The following is a 22,016-nucleotide window of genomic DNA, read 5'->3' as shown; positions in this document are numbered from 1 at the left end:
GGTCAGGAAACTTAACTTTGATTAACGAGCTAGTCAAGTAGAGGCATACTAGGGACATTCTGTTGTCTATGTATTCACACATGTACTAAGTTTCTGGTTAATACAATTCTAGCATGAATAATAAACATTTATCATGATATAAGGAAATATAAACAACAACTTTATTATTGCCTCTAGGGCATATTTCCTTTCAGTGTCCCACTTGCACTAGAGTCAATAATCTAGATTACATAGTAATGATTCTAACACCCATGGAGTCTTGGTGCTGATCATGTTTTGCTCGTGGAAGAGGCTTAGTCAACGGGTCTGCAACATTCAGATCCGTATGTATTTTGCAAATCTCTATGTCTCCCTCATTGACTTGATCGCGGATGGAATTGAAGCGTCACTTGATGTGTTTGGTTCTCTTGTGAAATCTGGATTCCTTCGCCAAGGCTATTGCTCCAGTATTGTCACAAAAGATTTTTATTGGACCCGATGCACTAGGTTTTACACCTAGATCGGATATGAACTCCTTCATCCAGACTCCTTCATTTGCTGCTTCTGAAGCAGCTATGTACTCTGCTTCACACGTAGATCCCGCCACGACGCTCTGTTTGGAACTGCACCAATTGACAGCTCCACCATTCAATATAAATACGTATCCGGTTTGTGACTTAGAGTCATCCGTATCAGTGTCAAAGCTTGCATCGATGTAACCATTTACGACGAGCTCTTTGTCACCTCCATAAACAAGAAACATATGCTTAGTACTTTTCAGGTATTTCAGGATGTTCTTGACCATTGTCCGGTGATCCATTCCTGGATTACTTTGGTACCTCCCTGCTAAACTAATAGCAAGGCACACATAAGGTCTAGTACACAACATTGCATACATGATAGAACCTATGGCTGAGGCATAGGGAGTGACTTTCATTTTCTCTCTATCTTCTGAAGTGATCGGGCATTGAGTCTGACTCAACTTCACACCTTGTAGTATAGGCAAGAACCCTTTCTTTGAATGATCCATTTTGAACTTATTCAAAACTTTATCAAGGTATGTGCTTTGTGAAAGTACAATTAAGCATCTTGATCTATCTCTATAGATCTTGATGCCCAATATATAAGCAGCTTCACTGAGGTCTTTCATTGAAAAATTATTATTCAAGTATCCTTTTATGCTATCCAGAAATTATGTATTATTTCCAATCAACAGTATGTCATCTACATATAATATCAGAAATGCTACAGAGCTCCCACTCACTTTCTTGTAAATACATGCTTCTCCAAAAATGGATCACACTATCAAAGCATATATTCCAACTCCGAGAGGCTTGCACCAGTCCATAAATGGATCGCTGGAGCTTGCACACTTTGCCCTTTAGGATCGACAAAATCTTCTGGTTGCATCATATACAACTCTTCTTTAAGATATCCATTAAGGATTGCAATTTTGACATCCATTTGCCAAATTTCATAATCATAAAATGCGGAAATTCCTAACATGATTCAGACAGACTTAAGCATCTCTACGGGTGAGAAGGTCTCAGCATAGTCAACTCCTTGAACTAGTCAAAAACCTTTCACAACAAGTCGAGCTTTGTAGACAGTAACATTACCGTCAACGTCAGTCTTCTTCTTGAAGATCCATTTATTCTCCATGGCTTGCCGATCATCGGGCAAGTCAACCAAAGTCCACACTTTGTTCTCATACATGGATCCCATCTCAGATTTCATGGCCTCAAGCCATTTCACAGAATTTGGGCTCATCATCGCTTCCTCATAGTTCGTAGGTTCGTCATGGTCAAGTAACATGACCTCCAGAATAGGATTACCGTACCACTCTGGTGCGGATCGTACTCTGGTTGACATACGAGGTTCAGTAGTAACTTGATCTGAAGTTTCATGATCATCATCATTAGCTTCCTCACTAATTTGTGTAGGAATCACTGGACATAATTTCTGTGATGAACTACTTTCCAATTCGGGAGCAGGTACAATCACATCATCAAGTTCTACTTTCCTCCCACTCACTTCTTTCGAGAGAAACTCCTTCTCTAGAAAGGATCCATTCTTAGCAACGAATATCTTGCCTTCAGATCTGTGATAGAAGGTGTACTCAACAGTCTCCTTTGGGTATCCTATGAAGACACATTTCTCCAATTTGGGTTCAAGCTTATCAGGTTGAAGCTTTTTCAAATAAGCATCACAACCCCAAACTTTAAGAAATGACAACTTCGGTTTCTTGCCAAACCACAGTTCATATGTGTCGTCTCAACGGATTTAGATGGTGCCCTTAACGTGAATGTAGTTGTCTCTAAACCATAACCGTAAAACGATAGCGGTAAATCAGTAAGAGACATCATAGATCACACCATATCTAATAAAGTATGGTTACGATGTTCGGACACACCATTACGCTGTGGTGTTCCAGGTGGCGTGAGTTGTGAAACTATTCTGCATTATTTCAAATGAAGACCAAACTCGTAACTCAAATATTCACCTCCACGATCAGATCGTAGAAAATTTATTTTCTTGTTACGATGATTCTCCACTTCACTCTGAAATTCTGTGAACTTTTCAAATGTTTCATACTTATGTTTCGTCAAGTAGATATACCCATATCTGCTCAAATCATCTGTGAAGGTCAGAAAATAATGATACCCACCGCGGGCCTCAACACTTTTCGGACCGCATACATCAGTATGTATTATTTCTAACAAATCAGTTGCTCGCTCCATTGTTCCGGAGAACGGAGTCTTAGTCATTTTGCCCATGAGGCATGGTTCGCAAGCATCAAGTGATTCCAAAAGCCCATTAGCATGGAGTTTCTTCATGCGCTTTACACCAATATGACCTAAATGGCAGTGCCACATATAATTTGCACTATTATTATTAACCTTGCATCTTTTGGCTTCAATATTATGAATATGTGTATCACTACAATCGAGATTCAACAAAAATAGACCACTCATCAAGGGTGCATGACCATAAAAGATATTACTGATATAAATAGAACAACCATTATTCTCTGATTTAAATGAATAACCGTCTCGCATCAAACAAGATCCAGATATAATGTTCATGCTTAACGCTGGCACCAAATAACAATTATTCAGGTCTAAAACTAATCCCGAAGGTAGATGTAGAGGTAGTGTGCCGACGACGATCACATCGACTTTGGAGACATTTACCACGCGCATCGTCACCTCACCCTTAGCCAATCTTCGTTTAATCCATAGCCCCTGTTTCGAGTTGCAAATATGAGCAACATAACCAGTATCAAATACCCAGGCACTACTACGAGCATTAGTAAAGTACACATCAATAACATGTATATCAAATATACCTTTCACTTTGCCATCCTTCTTATCTGCCAAATACTTGGGGCAGTTCCGCTTCCAGTGACCAGTCCCTTTGCAGTAGAAGCACTCAGTTTCAGGCTTAGTCCATACTTGGGTTGAGCAACAACTTGCTTGCCGTTCTTATTGAAGTTCCCCTTCTTCCCTTTGCCCTTTTTCTTGAAACTAGTGATCGTGTTAACCATCAACACTTGATGCTCCTTCTTGATTTCTACCTCCGCAGCCTTTAGCATCGCGAAGAGCTCGGGAATTGTCTTATCCATCCCTTGCATAATATAGTTCATCATGAAGCTTTTGTAGCTTGGTGGCAGTGGTTGAAGAACTCTGTCAATGACACTATCATCAAGAAGATTATCTCCCACTTGAGTCAAGTGGTTGTGGTACCCAGACATTCCGAGTATATGTTCACTGACAAAACCATTCTCCTCCATTTTGCAGCTATAGAACTTATTGGAGACTTCATGTCTCTCAATTCGGGCATTTTCTTGAAATATTAACTTCAACTCCTGGAACATCTCATATGCTCCATGTCGTTCAAAACGTCTTTGAAGTCCCGATTCTAAGCTGTAAAGCATGGCACACTGAACTATCGAGTAGTCATCAGCTTTGCTCTGCCAGACGTTCATAACGTCCGGAGTTGCTCCTGCAGCGGGTCTTGCACCTAGCGGTGCTTCCAGGACGTAATTCTTCTGTGCAGCAATGAGGATAATCCTGAAGTTACGGACCCAGTCCGTGTAGTTTCTACCATCATCTTTCAACTTAGCTTTCTCTAGGAATGCATTAAAATTTGAAGGAACGGTAGCACGGGCCATTGATCTACAACAAAATAGACATGCAAAAACTATCAAGTACTAAGTTCATGATAAATTAAAGTTCAATTAATCATATTACTTAAGAACTCCCACTTAGATAGACATCCCTCTAGTCATCTAAATAATCACGTGATCCATATCAACTAAGCCATGTCCGATCATCACGTGAAATGGAGTAGTTTTCAATCGTGAACGTCACTATGTTGATCATATCTACTATATGATTCACATTCGACCTTTCGGTCTTAGTGTTCCGAGGCCATATCTGCATATGCTTGGCTCGTCAAGTTTAACTCGAGTATTCTGCATGTGCAAAACTGGCTTGCACCCGTTGTATGTGAACATAGAGCTTATCACACCCGATCATCACGTGGTGTCTCGGCATGACGAACTGTAGCAACGGTGCATACTCAGGGAGAACACTTATACCTTGAAATTTAGTGAGGGATCATCTTATAATGCTACCACCGTACTAAGCAAAATAAGATGCATAAAGGATAAACATCACATGCAATCAAAATATGTGAAATGATATGGCCATCATCATCTTGTGCCTTTGATCTCCATCTTTGTGACGCCCCCGATTCAATCGTACACTAATCATACAAGCAAACATGTACGATCAAGATCAGGGACTCACGGGAAGATATCACAACACAACTCTACAAATAAAATAAGTCATACAAGCATCATATTACAAGCCAGGGGCCTCGAGGGCTCGAATACAAGAGCTCGATCATAGACGAGTCAGCGGAAGCAACAATATCTAAGTACAGACATAAGTTAAACAAGTTTGCCTTAAGAAGGCTAGCACAAACTGGGATACAGATCGAAAGAGGTGCAGGCCTCCTGCCTGGGATCCTCCTAAACTACTCCTGGTCGTCGTTAGTGCCTGCACGTAGTAGTAGGCACCTCTAGTGTAGTAGGAGTCGTCATCGACGGTGGCGTCTGGCTCCTGGACTCCAACGTCTGGTCGCAACAATCAGGTATAGAAAGGGGGAAAAGGGGGAACAAAGCAACCGTGAGTACTCATCCAAAGTACTCGCAAGCAAGGAGCTACACTACATATGCAATGTATTGGTATCAAATGGAAAAAGGGGTAACATATGTGGACTGGACTGCAGAATGCCGGAATAAGAGGGGGATATCTATTCCTATCGAAGACTACGCTTCTGGCAACCTCCATCTTGCAGCATGTAGAAGAGAGTAGATGGTAAGTTCACCAATGTATCATCGCATAGCATATTCCTACCCGGTGATCCTCCCCTCGTCGCCCTGTGAGAGAGCGATCACCAGTTGTGTCTGGCACTTGGAAGGGTGTGTTTTATTAAGTATCCGGTTCTAGTTGTCATAAGGTCAAGGTACAACTCCGGGTCATCCTTTTATCGAGGGACACAGCTATTTGAATAGATCAACTTCCCTGCAGGGGTGCACCACATTTCCCAACACGCTCGATCCCCTTTGTCCGGACACACTTTCCTGGGTCATGCCCGGCCTAGAAAGATCAACACGTCGCAGCCCTACCTAGGCACAACAGAGAGGTCAGCACGCCAGTCTAAATCCTATGGCGCAGGGGTCTGGGCCCTTCACCCATTGCACACCTGCACGTTGCGTACGCGACCTGTGAGCAGACCTAGCAACCTACATTACAAAGGAAGTTACATTACGCAGTCCAACCCGGCGCGCACCACTCAGTCGCTGACGTCATGAAGGCTTCGGCTAATACCACGACGTCGAGTGCCCATAACTGTTCCCGCGTAGTTGGTTAGTGCATATAGGCCAGTAGCCAGACTCAGATCAAATACCCAGATCTCGTTAAGCGTGTTATTTTGAAGTAACCGCGAACGCCAACCAGGCCCAGGCCCACCTCTCTCCTAGGTGGTCTCAACCTGCCCTATTGCTTCACCACAAAGATCCACACAGAGGGCCGTTGGGACAAAGGTCCTTTCAGGCCCCAATCCGTGAATCACTCGCGGGTACTCTACGAGCCGACCCGACTTTAGTCACCACATGTATCATGTATAAAGTATATAGTATATACCTGTGACCACCTCCCGAGTGATCACGGCCCGATAGTATAGCATGGCAGACGGACAAGAATGTAGGGCCACTGATGATAAACTAGCATCCTATACTAAGCATTAGGATTGCAGGTAAAGGTAACAACAGTAGTAGCAAGGACATGCTATGCATCAGGATAGGATTAACGGAAAGCAGTAACATGCTACACTACTCTAATGCAAGAAGTAGAAAGAAGAGTAGGCGATATCTGGTGATCAAAGGGGGGGCTTGCCTGGTTGCTCTGGCAAGAAAGAGGGGTCGTCAACACCGTAGTCGTACTGGGTAGCAGCGGTGTCGGTCTCGGAGTCTAGCGAGAGAACAGGGGGAAGAAACAATAAATATAATGCAAACAAAAGCATGACGATGCATGACATGACAAAGCGTGATGCTAGGTGTGCCCTAAGGCGGTATGAGGTGGTACCGGTGAAGGGGGGGGGGACATCCGGAAAAATATCCCCGATGTTTCACGTTTTCGGACAGATGGACCGGAGGGGGAAAGTTGTGTGTTCACTGTGCTAGGGATGCGTGGCGGACAAACGGGCTTCATATCCGGATTCGTCTCGTCATTCTGAGCAACTTTCATATATAAAACTTTTTCATCCGAGTTACGAATTATTTTATATGATTTTCCAAAGTTTTAAAGATTTTTAGAAATTTTCAGGAATTAATAATAATTCGAGTCGACCAAGTCAACATGACTGGTCAAATGGGGAGGGTGTGACGCACATGGCATAGGCAGCAAAGAAACTATTCTTGTTAATTAGATTAATTAGCCTAGGGCCCACTTGCCATTTGGTAAAGGGCTAAATTGGTACTAAACTAATACTACCTAGCCTAATTAAACAAGGGTCGGCCATTACTGGACACAACCCAGCCGGCCACACACACATGGCCATGTACAGGGCGTTGGCACCCATGGCCAAGAGCAGTAGCAACAAATGGCAGCAGCAGCTAGTAGCAGTAGAGCAGCGCGCTGCTAGCAGGAGAGAAAAGCAGTAGCGGCAAGCAAGAGGAGCGCATGCGCAGCAGTAGCGCATGAGCAGCGGTAGGAGTAGGCCGCCGCGTGCGGCAGCAGCAAGGCGCCAACACAAGCAAGCAGCGCATTAGCAGGCACAAGGTGGAGGCTACGACTACGGATCGAAAGGGGAAAGTAGGGGAATCGGAGGAGGGGCTCACCACGGAGCTCGTGGACGTGGTCAGGAGGTCAGGGGCGGCCCGGAGCAGCGGCAACCGGCGACGTACGTCGGCGACCGTGGGCGAAGATGAGGACCATGGCGAGGCTGTGGGACGTTCTGGCTCGATTCAGGGCTTGGGGAAGACGAAGCGGAGGGTGGCAGTCCTCCTGGACGGATCCTTAGTCGCCGGGGAGCTCGATGGCCACGGGATCGACGATGGCCATGGCGACTACGCTCGGTTCGAACATTCAGATCGAGAGATAAAATGAGCGTGGAAGAGGAATGAGGGTTAGGGTTCCGCGGGGTGTGGGGATGCTCTTAACCTCTCAGAGGGCCGGGGGATGGCCGCCGCTTGTCTGAGGTGCGGCCATGTTGGGTGGATTGGCGCCACGATCCCCTGCCTCCCTGTAGCGAGGTGGAAGACAGGGGAGGTGCGGCTGGGCTAGGCCTCTGTGCACCTAAGGCCCAGTCACACCACAGCTTTAGGTCTTTTCTTCTTTCTCCTTTTATTTTCAGTTTTATTTTTTTCTTTACTACTTGCTTTTAATTGGAGCAACAAATGACTTATTTTTAAAATGTGTGGCTAGTCTCGAAATTTAGCATGCAATATACCTCATAACCACAAAAAGTTTGGGAGTGATTTGAAGTTGTCTGAATTTTTTTAAACCAAAAGGATTAAATATGCTATTTTGGGTACTATTTTGGATGCTAGGGTCAATATGGGCATTTTAGTTATGTTGTTTTCCTAATCACAAATGACTATGGAATATTTGCAAGAATATGAACTATTTAGTTTTGTAGTTTGAAGAAGTAATTTATTTTACTTAAATTTGAATTTGAGCTTAGTTTGAATCAACGCGAGCTTATCAACAGTAACCATGATGATGTGGCATCATTAGAAGAGGGTTACTATAGCATAATTATCCGGACGTCACAATCTCCAAAGCACCGTCATGATCTCCATTGTCACCGGCTTGACACCTTGATCTCCATCGTAGCATCGTTGTCGTCACGCCAATTATTGATTCTACGACTATCGCTACCGCTTAGTGATAAAGTAAATCAATTACATGGCAATTGCATTTCATACAATAAAGCGACAACCATAAGGCTCCTGCCAGTTGCCGATAACTTCTACAAAACATGATCATCTCATACAACCATTTATATCTCATCACGTCTTGACCATATCACATCACGACATACCCTGCAAAAACAAGTTAGACATCCTGTACTTTGTTGTTGCATGTTTTACGTGGCTGCTACGGACTTCTAGCAAGAACCATTCTTACCTACGCATCAAAACCACAATGATTTTTCGTCAAGTGTGCTGTTTTAACCTTCAACAAGGACCGGCTATAGTCAAACTCGATTCAACTAAAGTTGGAGAAACAGACTCCCTGTAAGGACATATTTATCCCTAAGTGTTTTGGTGATTGATGACAACGCATTTGCGGACTAATCGTGTGCCATGAGTTTTCCAGACACTTCTTTGCTAGGCACAATACGATTGGGTGCCCCTTGAAGACTGATGAAGACGACGTCTTTTCTACGTTTCTTTTTGGTGGATTTGAGTCGTAGGAAAGCCATACTATTAAGAGGGGGTCCGCGTTGGAAAGGTTTGGGTGGAATCATCACGTACACATCTCCTTTTATCCCCTCCTTCTTCCTTGGAGCTTCCTCCGTTTTCCCTGCCTCCTTTGACTGGCTGCTGTTGTGGTTGCGGTAGTACTGCTCCTGGATCAACTGTAGTACCATAGGCATCCACGGTAGTACCGCGCGGTGGTGCGGTAGTACCGCGGGTGCTCACGGTAGTACCGCTCCCCTAGAGCCGCACTACCACTGCCCACCAGGCTAGTGCCGCCCCTTTGCGGTAGTAGGAGTGGATGTAATTTTTTACATCCGCACCTGCCGCGGTAGTACCGCTTTCGCCGTGCGGTAGTACCGCGCTATGCGGTCAGGCAGTAGTACCGCCCCTCGGCAGTACTACTGTGTCGGGTTTTTGCTACTTCCGTTCATTTGCGGAAGTAGGCACAAAAGTTTCCCTTCTCCCTGGCTGGGACTTTTGCCTTGCGGTAGTACCACATGGGGGGCACGGTAGTACCGCGCGCGCGGAAGTACCGCCCCCAGCTTGCGTCTGTCTCTGTGCTGGGGTCGCGGCAGTACCGTGGGACGGTACGGTTGTACCGCACTGCCGTGCGGTAGTACCGCTTGGTTGCAAGCAGTAGTACCGCGTGGCCTTGCGGTAGTACCGCTGGCCAGGCGCGGTAGTACTGCTGGCCGCGGGCTGGTTGGTGGGTAACGGTTGGATCTTTTCCACACACTATATAAAGGGTCTCCTTCTTCCCCGTTGACTCACCTCTTCCACCATTAAAGCTCCATTATTGCTCCAAGCTCCATTTTCGCCCGATCTCACTCCCTAGCCAACCAAACTTGTTGATTTGCTCGGGAGTGGTTGAGAAGGCCCCGATCTACACTTCCACCAAGAGATATTTGATTCCCCCTACTAATCCCTTGCGAATCTTGTTACTCTTGGGTGTTTGAGCATCCTAGACGGTTGAGGTCACCGCGAAGCCATAGTCCTTTGTGGTGAAGCTTCATGGTGTCGTTGGGAGCCTCCAATTGAGTTGTGGAGATTGCCCCAACGTCGTTTGTAAAGGTTCGGTCGCCGCCTCCAAGGGCACCAATAGTGGAATCACGGCATCTCGCATTGTGTGAGGGCATGAGGAGATTACGGTGGCCCTAGTGGCTTCTTGGGGAGCATTGTGCCTCCACACCACTCCAACGGAGACGTACTTCCTCTCAAAGGGAAGGAACTTCGGCAACACATCCTCGTCTCCACCGTCTCCACTCTTGGTTATCTCGTGCCTTTCCTTGTGTAGCTTATTTGTTCCATATATCTTGCTTGCTTGTGTTCCTATTCATGTTGCATCATATAGGTTGCTCATCTAGTTGCATATCTAGACAACCTACTTTGATGCAAAGTTTAAATTGCTAAAGAAAAGCTAAAAATTGTTAGTTGCCTATTCACCCCCCTCTAGTCAACCATATCAATCCTTTCAATTGGTATCAGAGCCTCGTCTCTTTATTAAGGACTTTACCGTCCAAAGAGTATGGTTGATACCATAGACGGTGCGGAGGAACACTCCGGTGTGAATCCTATCTCGTGTACGGGCGATGGGGGAACTTCAGTCTCTCGTGAGGAGTTCAATGTTGCCTTGGAGACATTGAAAACCTCCATGACGACCGAAGTTGAAAGCATGTTTACTAAATTTCTTGAGGGGCTTAAACTATCCACCGCACCGTTGAAAGTGGGTGATCCCGCCATCAAGGTGTCGGATGCTATCCCCGACAAGGGGGAAGCTAGTAGTGAAAAGGCTCCTTCTTCTAGTGGCAAGAATGGCACCGACATCTTTGCCCATGTGGAACCACCACTTGTTTATGGTGGACCGGTTCCTTCCACTCATTTGAATCATGCCGGTCCTCCTCCTAAGATTGTGAAAAATGAGGATTTTGATTCTTGGGTTTACCGCTTTAAACGTCATTTAAATCATGTGAACACTAACCTTTGGAGAATCATTGAAGAAGGTTTCTATCCACATGATCCAAGCAACTTCACTCCTCGAGAAGCCGCGGACAATCAATTCAATGAGAATGCTCTCTTCATCATTCAAGATGCAATTCCACCCGAAGACCTACCTCATCTTCGTCCCTTCGCCTTGGCCAAAGATGCATGGCATTGTGTCGTGTCTCTCTACCGGGGAAGCGCAAGCATTCAACGCTCCAACTATGAAGTGGTTCAAGATGAGGCCGATGAGTTTGCAATGAAGGAAGATGAAGAACCTCGTGAGCTTTATCGGAGAGTAACCAAACTCATGGTCTCACTACGAGATCACGAGAGCAAGGACACGGATGACAATTGGATCAAGCGCAAATTCCTCAAGGCAATGATGCCCTACCACAAGGCCATGTCTTCCGTCATTCATCAAAGACCGGACTTCCACACTTTGACCTCAAGCGAAGTGTTGGATGAGTTTGTGGCCATGAACATTTTGGACAAGACCGCCGACAATGCGGTGCTCCGTTCTCAACGGGCAAAGAAGCCTAACCTTGCATTGAAGGCCAAGCTCACCGTGGAAGAAGAAGAAGAGGAAGAAGAGGAGAGCAACCCCGAAGATACGAAGCATGCATATCATGAACACATGGCACTTGCTTCAAGGCAATTTTGGAGCAAGAAAAACTCGAGGCCCAATTTTAGCAAAAACAACTCGAGTGGCACAAGGGGCAAGCAACGTGTAAGGACTTGCTACAATTGCGGCAACATGAGTCATTTCGTTGCGGAATGCCTGTATGAGAAGAGGGAAGACAATGGTGGCAAACTCATCCGAAAGGACAAGGCCAAGTCGTTCCCCAACAAGAACAACTTCACCAAGAAGACTCCTCCCAAGGCTTTGGTTGTGCAAGAAGAGTACAATGAGGATGATGATGATGATGAAGATGATGAGTCGGTTGCCATGGCCTCCGTTGCCATTGCAACAACGTCACGGGTGTCTCTCTTTGACTCACCCAACGAGAGCATCACCGCCAAGTGCCTCATGGCTAAAGCCACCAAAAAGGTAACCTCCAACATCAAAACTACCATCATTAATCATCCTTCCCCAATGGATAGCATTAATGAACTTGAGGGAGCTAATGTGGAGGCTAACGAATTTGAGGCCTTTATGGGAAAACTCAAGGGAAAATCCAAGAAGCACTTTCTTGGTCTCTTGGAACAACTGGGTGAGGCCAATGACATGATCGAGGCTCACGAAGACACCATCTCTAAGATGGAAGGGCATAGTCGTGACTATGCCGATGAGATTTCGGATCTTTCCAATGCTCTTGAGGAAGAGCGTGGTCTTTGTTTGGCTCTTGAGGAGTCACACAACGTTGATCATGCTAAGTTAAAGAAAGATTATGATCATGCCCTCATTGTTTCTCGTGTGCTAAATTCCGAGAAGGCCAAACTTGGGGTTGATCTTGCTAGACTCAAAGAGGAGTTTGATATACTTGACAAGGCCCACAAGGCATTGAAGGGTATTCACGCTAGTCTCAAGGAGTCTCATGATCAACTCCAAGTGAAGCTAACTAAGGAGAAATCAACTTTTCCTCATATGGTTTTAATTGATAATGCAAATGCTACTAACCCGTGTTGTGAGTATATACATCTTGTTGAGGAAAATGCAAAGTTGAAGGAGCAACTTGAGAGAGGTCTTGCGACTTGCATACAAGGCAAGAAGAACCTCAACGATCTCTTGCTCAACCAAAAGGGAGGTGTGGCCAAGGAAGGGGTTGGGTACGTGCCCGACTCCAAGAACAAGAAGAAGAATGACAAGACCAAACGACCTCCTCCCCTCATGCAAACCTTTGTGAGGGAGGGAGAGAGTGCCCCTGAGGAGAAGAAGAAGAACAATGTCAAGAAGGGCAATGCCATCCCTCTCAACAAAGCCGGCGATTTTAACCCTTCTTATGTTTTATGCCGTGCTAGTGATGGGCATGTTTATGCCAAATTTGTTGGTTCTCTTCATGAATACATTGAATGGTCTATTTGGGTTCCAAAAACCCTTGTTACTAACATCAAAGGACCCATTACAAAATGGGTACCTAAAACCAAGCATTGATCTCTTGTAGGTGTTTGCTTCCGGTGGGGGATCATGGTTGCTCGATAGCGAAGCTACAAATCATATGACCAGAAGCAAGGACTTGGTGGTGGACGTGCACAAGGTTCCATCTATGCCCACCAATGTCGAGTGGGGTGACGCCTCATCTTCTAAGGTATTGGGACTTGGCAAGGTGGTCATCTCTCATGATCTCACGATCGAGAAGGTCATGCTTGTTGAGTCCCTTGCATACAATTTACTTTCCGTTCGTCAACTTGCTATCATGGGCTTTGCCACTTTCTTTGATATCGATACCGTGGCCCTCTTGTGGAGAAAGACTCTTAAAGTAGCCTTTGTTGGGCATGTCGAGAACGGTCTATATGTGATTAACTTTTCGGAGCGACCCACTAAGACCGCGACATGCCTAATGGCTAAAGTTGATGTGGGATGGCTTTGGCATCGCCGTTTAGCCCATGTCAATATGAGATCTTTACAAAGTCTCCTCAAGGGGGACCATGTCCATGGACTAAGGAATGTTAGTTTTGCTAAAGATCGTGCTTGCAGTACCTGTATCGAAGGAAAGCTACATGAGAAGGCTCACCCTCCCACAACTATCATTTATTCAAAGAGGCCTTTGGAGCTGCTTCACATGGATCTCTTTGGGCCTCCATCCTTCGATAGTCTTGGAGGTAGGAAGTATTTCTTGGTGATTGTGGATGACTACTCAAGGTACACGTGGGTGTATTTCTTCAAGAGGAAGAGCGAGACCCAACAAACCATCATTGACTTTGCAAATGAAGCACAACGTCAACACAATGCAAAGATCTTGACAATAAGAAGTGACAACGGCACCGAGTTCAAGAACTACACCTTGGATGAGTTTCTTAGTGACGAGGGAATCAAGCATCAATATTCCGCACCCTACACCCCTCAACAAAACAGTGTTGCGGAGAGGAAGAACCGGACGTTGATGGATGCGGCAAGGACCATGATGGCGGAGTTCAAGTCTCCGTACAACTTTTGGGCCGAAGCCATAAACACCGCGTGTCATGCATCAAATCGGCTCTACCTCCGCAAGGGCTTGAACAAGACTCCATATGAAATACTCACCGGTAACAAGCCCAACCTCAAGTACTTCCGGGTATTCGGGTGTAAGTGTTTCATTCTCAAGAAAGGTGTTCGGTTGTCTAAATTTGAGGCTAGAGCTTATGAGGGCATATTTGTTGGTTATGCTACAAACTCTCATGCTTACCGTGTCCTCAATAAATCCATGGGACTTATTGAGGAGACATGTAACGTGGAGTTTGATGAGAATAACGGCTCCCAAGTGGCACTTGTGATGTAGGTGATGAAATTCCTCCTCAAGCCATAAGAAGAATGGGTGTTGGTTTCATCCTACCCATTGAGGAACCCCTTGTGGCCGAAGGAGAAGGACAATGCTCCACTCAAGTGGAGCCATCACCAACCCAAGGCCCACACGCTTCCGAAGAACACAGTGAAGGCCCTCAACCTCATGAACAAGACCAAGGGCAAGATCATACTCAAGACGGTGTGGACACACCAAGTGATGCCCAAGGTCAAGTTCTCTCCGCTGAGAAAGTTCAAGATCAAGAACAAGTTCATGACGGCGCTCAAGATGATCAAGTAACCGCTCCTCAACTCACCACCGAGGAGGAATTAGAGCGTCGTGCCGCCAAAGTTGCTTCCAAGCTCTCCACCAAGGATCATCTCATGACGAATGTGCTTGGAAGCTTAAGAAAGGGGGTAAGAACTCATAGACAATTAGCAAAATATTGTGAGCATCACGCGTTTGTCTCTTGTGTGGAACCCCACAAGGTCTATGAGGCGCTAGAAGATCCGAATTGGCTCAATGCCATGCACGAAGAACTCAACAACTTCGAGCGCAACAAAGTGTGGAGATTGGTGCCAAGGCCAACAGGGAACCACAATGTCATTGGAACCAAGTGGATATTCAAGAACAAGCAAGATGCCCATGGGATTATCATTCGCAACAAGGCTTGTTTGGTAGCACAAGGCTACTCACAAGTCGAGGGTATTGACTACGGTGAAACCTTTGCTCCCGTTGCTCGTCTTGAATCCATCCGCATGTTGATTGCATATGCTTCTCATCATAACTTTAAGTTACAACAAATGGATGTGAAGAGTGCTTTTCTTAATGGTCCCGTTAATGAATTGGTTTACGTCAAGCAACCCCCCGGGTTCGAGGATCCCTACTTTCCCGATCATGTGTATCAACTCGATAAGGCACTCTATGGCCTTAAACCAGCCCCACGTGCGTGGTATGACCACCTTACCGAGTTGTTACAAGACAGTGGTTTTGAAGTTGGGCTAATCGACCCCACTCTTTTTACTAAGAAGGTCAAAGGGAAGTTGTTTGTGTGCCAATTATATGTTGATGATATTATCTTTGGTTCTCCTAACAAAGCTTTCAATGAGGAATTTGCCGCTCTCATGACCTCAAAGTTCGAGATGTCCTCCATGGGAGAGTTGAAGTTCTTTCTAGGGTTCGAAGTGAAGCAAAGAAGAGAAGGAACCATCATCAATCAATCCAAATACACTCAAGACATGCTCAAGAGATTCAAGCTAAGTGACGTCAAGCCGGCTTCCACTCCAATGCCCACCAAGTGCCAACTTAACTTAGATCCCAATGGTAAAGTGGTGGATCAAAGGGTATATCGTTCCATGATTGGATCCTTGCTTTACCTTTGTGCATCTAGACCAGACATCATGTTGAGTGTGGGAATTTGTGCATGGTTTCAAGCTGCACCTAAGGAAAGTCACTATGTGGCGGTCAAACGAATCTTTCGATATTTGGCTCATACCCCAAACTTTGGCTTATGGTACCCAAGAGGATCAAACTTCAAGCTTGTAGAGTACTCGGATTTCGATTGGGCGGGAGACAAAGTGGATAGGAAGTCCACTTCTGGAGGGTGCCAATTCCTTGGTTGCTCTTTGGTAAGTTGGTCTTCCAAAAAGCAAAGTTGTGTGTCTCTCTCGTCCACCGAAGCGGAGTATGTGGCGGCCGGTAGTTGTTGTGCACAACTCTTATGGATGAGGCAAACTTTAAAGGATTATGGTGTCACTTGTGACAAAGTGCCTCTTTGGTGTGACAATGAAAGTGCCATCAAGATCTCTCTCAACCCGGTGCAACACTTCAAGACGAAGCATATTGAGATCCGGTATCACTTCATCCGGGATCACATTAGGCGAGGAGAGATCGAGCTCAACTACGTCAACACTCATGATAACCTTGCAGATATCTTCACGAAGCCCTTGGATGAAGCAAGATTTCGCGAGTTAAGGCATGAGCTAAATATCATCGATTCGAGCAATGTTGCTTGAACCCTTGCACACCCCACCATACTCAACGTGTTGTCCTATTTAGATGTAGGCATGGACATAGGGGGAGTGATGTTCTCTCAATGAACTCTCCCTCCCCCCATTATGCATAAATCAATCAAGTCTTTCACATTAGCCATGTTTGATGGTACTTGTGCTTCAAAGACGAGTTTTGGTCATGGACCCAAGGATAATTCTTCGCGGTGCCATACCAATTGACTCAAACATAGGTGGCTACGGCCACCGCCCTCTCTTTTGGAGAGGTGGTGTCTCGTGGTTGGTTCGTTTGTCGTGTGCCCTTCTGGTTTTGTGTGTTGCTTGGTCTTGTGGTGTCGTGTTGGCTCGGAGTGGTTTGTGCAAAGATCCAGTTTTTCGCGCTTGAAACGTGCATCTTCTTGAGCCCACGGTACTACCGCGTCTGGGCACGGTACTACCGCTTTGGGAGGCACGGTACTATCGCGCCACAGCACGGTACTACCGCTCTGGTGCGGTACTTCGGAAGTACCGCACCATGCGGTACTACCGTGTTTGGGCACGGTACTACCGCGCCGTCAAGGGCGCGTGGGGGTTATGACTCGGGCAGGGGAGTTCCAACTCCCCATACCCATTCATTGTCTCTCTCTCCACGTCTCTCCCTCTCAAGAACGGCGCCGGAGGCCCTTGCCGGATCTCCGTCTCCGGCCACTCTCCCCAGATTCCGACCGGTGGGATCGTTCCCCACCACTTCCTCTTGCCATGGACCAATGTTTTTCCCCAAATCCCTCTTTTTCTTGGCTGTTCTCTTGCTTCTAGGCTTTTGTGGAGAAACTTGTCGTTCTTGAGATTTTAGGCCAAATCTATGCAAGAGTAGGATGTAGGAGAGTCGTGATGCGTAGGAAACATACTTGATATGCTGTCTTGTGGTAGCTTTGTCCAACCATAGTACCGCCTTGGTTTCGCGGGCTTTCTCAGATTTGAACCAGTTCAGATCTGACGCGGTGCGGTACTACCGTGCCCGACGTGCGGTACTACCGCTCTTGCGGTACTACCGCCCGTCAGGTGCGGTACTACCGCGCCGGCCGCGGCGCTAAGGTCGTACTACCGCTCCTACACCCGGTACTACTGTGATCTTGCACAGTACTACCGCGTCTAGGAGCCGTACTACTCTCTTAGCTCCACAGCTCTTGGCAGTACTACCGTAGGGATCAAATCTCTCTCTAGGCATTTATCATGTGTGCTTTCTACTTGTTTCACTTGCTTTGTTGTGGTCTTTGCATTAATCTCTCTTGGCTGTTGTGGGTGTTTTTTTTTGCGTTCTTTGTCTTAGGTGGTGGCTCTCGTCATTCCAATCCCAGTCGTGACACTGGCTCCGGGCGTCTGCGCAACCCCCAAGATGAAGCCCCAGAGGGCTCCAATGCCCCCAAGCGCAATGTCAAGACCACTGCCAGCAAGCTAAAGGAACCGGCTAAGGGCATGGACGAGATTTCAACCACTGAGTATGTCGAGCGCCGGAAGATCAATCCCTATGTGAATCCTCGGGCTATCCTCAGAGGCACCGAGTTGTTCTGGACCAAGAAACAGGCTCTCATCTATCTGGATGTGATCAAGAACAAGCAGAATACCTTCGTGGATGTCAAGTGGATAGACATGCATCACCTGCGGAAAGACAAGTTTTGTGACTATTTTGGAGAGGCTCTGGACTTGGTGGAGCAGTTTGCTATTGAGCCAGTGATCTCCTTTCACCTTGATTATGACCCTGAGCTTATCTGTCAGTTCTTTGCCTCAGTGTACTTTCATCCCGGGGAGGAGCGGAGGATGACCTGGATGACCAATGGCCGTCAGCTGTCTGCTACATGGAAAGAGTTCATGGATCTGCTGCACATTCCTGATGACGGGCTTCACACCCCCGTTGGCGTTTGCCCCCATGCCAACTCTGAGTCTGCCAACAAGAACTAGCTTCAGCCCTTCCTTGTTGAGAAGGTACTCCCCAATGGCAAGTCATCTTGGGTGTTGAACTCCTTTCTGGATATCATGCATCGCATCTTCCGCAACACTCTGTTCCCACGCATTGGCGACAAGGACAAGGTTCATGCATATCTAGTGCATGTTGCTCTTGTGTGCAGAGGCATGTACTTCTCAGACTCAGCCACTTGATGTCTCACACATCATGTGGTGTGAGCTTCGGTTTGCGGTGTTCACTCGCAAGGTACCTATCTATGGACCGTACCTGTTTCTGCTGCTCTCCACCACTTGGGAGAAGACGTATCCAGGTGATGAGTTCCTTGCTCCAGACTGGATTCGCCATGAGTCCATCAGCCTCCGCATCAAGCCCAACTGGGCCAACACCACTACCCGTGCTGAGGCATCTTTTGCTAGGAGGGCTGCTGGTGAGGGGGAGGCTGCTGCTGCTGAGACTGCTGCTGAGGACTGTGCTGCTAGGTCCACCACTTCTTCCTCTGAGCTGTCATGGGCCAAGAAGCTGAAGGACAAAATGAAGACTCTCTTCTGCATGCAGGCGAAGGGACAGTACAGGGCTCACGTGACTAACAAGGAGAGTCGCCGCCGTGACAAGAAGGTGATGAGGCTCTTTGGAGAGGATGTGTCTGGCGGGTCTGAGGACGTCATCACACCTGAGGCTGCCTGGATGTCAAAGCAGGGCTACAAGTGGACCAGTTTAGAGGATGACATCGAGGAGACTATCCCCGCTGCTGAGTCTGACGAGGAGCACGAGGAGCAGTGGGACGACTTCTCTGCCTGAGCCATCCCGTGTGTGTAGGTGTCCTCTCTACCTTTTTGGCGTCTCGATGCCAAAGGGGGAGAGAGTGTAGGGATTTGAGTTGTGTCGTGCTTGGTGTGTTTGTTTGCTTTGTCGTTTGGACCTCGTTTGCTTTTGTTCGGTTTGTGCCTTCGAGACCTATCCTCCATATGGTGTAAGACATACGCACTCTATCTATCTTAGTTATCTTATGTTTGTACTATCTTGTCTAGTGATAAATGTTCCTTGTCTCTATAATATAGGGGGAGCTCTGTTCCTAGTATTCATGCTCATCTAGGTGGCACACATTTAGGGGGAGCCCATCTATATTATAGAGAGGAGGGGTTTGCTTTTACTTAATAGTATTTTTCCTTGTGCAAATCCCATTTTGTCATCAATCCACCAAAAAGGGGGAGATTGTAAGGACATATTTATCCCTAAGTGTTTTGGTGATTGATGACAACGCATTTGCGGACTAATCGTGTGCCATGAGTTTTCCAGACACTTCTTTGCTAGGCACAAGACGATTGGGTGCCCCTTGAAGACTGATGAAGACGGCATCTTTTCTACGTTTCTTTTTGGTGGATTTGAGTCGTAGGAAAGCCGTACTATTAAGAGGGGGTCCGCGTTGGAAAGGTTTGGGTGGAATCATCACGTACACGTCTCCTTTTATCCCCTCCTTCTTCCTTGGAGCTTCCTCCGTTTTCCCTGCCTCCTTTGACTGGCTGCTATTGTGGTTGCGGTAGTACTGCTCCTGGATCAACGGTAGTACCGTAGGCATCCACGGTAGTACCGCGCGGTGGTGCGGTAGTACCGCGGGTGCTCACGGTAGTACCGCTCCCCTGGAGCTGCACTACCGCTGCCCACCAGGCTAGTGCCGCCCCTTTGCGGTAGTAGGAGCGGATGTAATTTTTTACGTCCGCACCTGCCGCGGTAGTACCGCGCTATGCGGTCAGGCAGTAGTACCGCCCCTCGGCAGTACTACTGTGTCAGGGTTTTGCTACTTCCGTTTATTTGCGGAAGTAGGCACAGGAGTTTCCCTTCTCCCTGGCTAGGACTTTTGCCTTGCGGTAGTACCGCATGGGGGGCGCGGTAGTACCGCGCGTGCGGAAGTACCGCCCCCAGCTTGCATCTGTCTCTGTGCTGGGGTCGCGGCAGTACCATGGGACGGTATGGTTGTACCGCATTGCCGTGTGGTAGTACCGCTTGGTTGCAAGCAGTAGTATCGCGTGGCCTTGCGGTAGTACCACTGGCTAGGCGCGGTAGTACCGCTGGCCACGGGCTGGTTGGTGGGTAACGGTTGGATCTTTTCCACACACTATATAAAGGGTCTCCTTCTTCCCCGTTGACTCACCTCTTCCACCATTAAAGCTCCATTATTGCTCCAAGCTCCATTTTCGCCCGATCTCACTCCCTAGCCAACCAAACTTGTTGATTTGCTCGGGAGTGGTTGAGAAGGCCCCGATCTACACTTCCACCAAGAGATATTTGATTCCCCCTACTAATCCCTTGCGGATCTTGTTACTCTTGGGTGTTTGAGCATCCTAGACGGTTGAGGTCACTGCGAAGCCAAGTCCTTTGTGGTGAAGCTTCGTGGTGTCGTTGGGAGCCTCCAATTGAGTTGTGGAGATTGCCCCAACCTCGTTTGTAAAGGTTCGGTCGCCGCCTCCAAGGGCACCAATAGTGGAATCACGGCATCTCGCATTGTGTGAGGGCGTGAGGAGATTACGGTGGCCCTAGTGGCTTCTTGGGGAGCATTGTGCCTCCACACCGCTCCAACGGAGACGTACTGCCTCTCAAAGGGAAGGAACTTCGGCAACACATCCTCATCTCCACCATCTCCACTCTTGGTTATCTCGTGCCTTTACTTGTGTAGCTTATTTGTTCCATATATCTTGCTTGCTTGTGTTCCTATTCGTGTTGCATCATATAGGTTGCTCATCTAGTTGCATATCTAGACAACCTACTTTGATGCAAAGTTTAAATTGCTAAAGAAAAGCTAAAAATTGTTAGTTGCCTATTCACCCCCTCTCTAGTCAACCATATCGATCCTTTCACTCCCGCTAGCCACCTGTGTGTGAAGCACGTCATAGAACCAGTTTCATGAACGCGGTCATGTAATGTCTGTCCGGGCCACTTCATCCAACAATACCGCCGAATCAAACTAAGACGTTGGTGGTAAGCAGTATGACTATTATTGCCCACAACTCATTATGTTCTATTCATGCATATAACATTTACGCATAGACCTGGCTCAGATGCCACTTTTGGGGAACAAAATATTTCAAAAAAATTCCTACAATCATGCAAGATCTATCTAGGAGATGCATAGCAACGAGGCGGGAGAGTGTGTGCACATACCCTCGAAGACCGTAAGCAGAGGCGTTTAGTAACGCGGTTGATGTAGTTGAACGTCTTCACGATCCAACCGATCCAAGTACCAAACGTACGGCACCTCCGTGTTCAGCACACGTTCAACATGATGACGTCCCTCTAGCTCTTGATCCAGTTGAGGATGAGGGAGATTTCTGTCAGCACGATGGCGTGGTGACGGTGATGATGAAGCTACCGGTGCAGGGCTTCGCCTAAGCATTACGACGATATGATCGAGGTGTTAAACTGCGGAGTGGGGCAGCGCACACGGCTAAGAGATTGTCTGTTGTGCTTTGGGATGCCCCCTGCCCACGTATATAAAGGAGGAGGGAGGAGGAGGACGGCCAAGGGGGGCGCGCGCCATAGGGGAGTCCAACTAGGATTCCCAATCCTAGTTGGAGTCCCCTTCCTTTTCCAAGAGGGGGAGAGAGGGAAGGAGGAGGAGAGGGAGAAGGAAAGAGGGGGGCGCTGCCCCCTCCCTAGTCCAATTCGGACTTTCCAGGGGGGCCACCCCTTGTGGC

Source organism: Triticum urartu, chromosome 1A (assembly GCF_056163025.1).
Source record: "Triticum urartu cultivar PI428250 chromosome 1A, HENAU_Tu73, whole genome shotgun sequence".
In the NCBI taxonomy this organism is placed as follows: domain Eukaryota; kingdom Viridiplantae; phylum Streptophyta; class Magnoliopsida; order Poales; family Poaceae; genus Triticum; species Triticum urartu.
The sequence above is the reverse complement of the archived record's forward strand: the minus strand, read 5'-3'. Positions refer to the sequence as shown.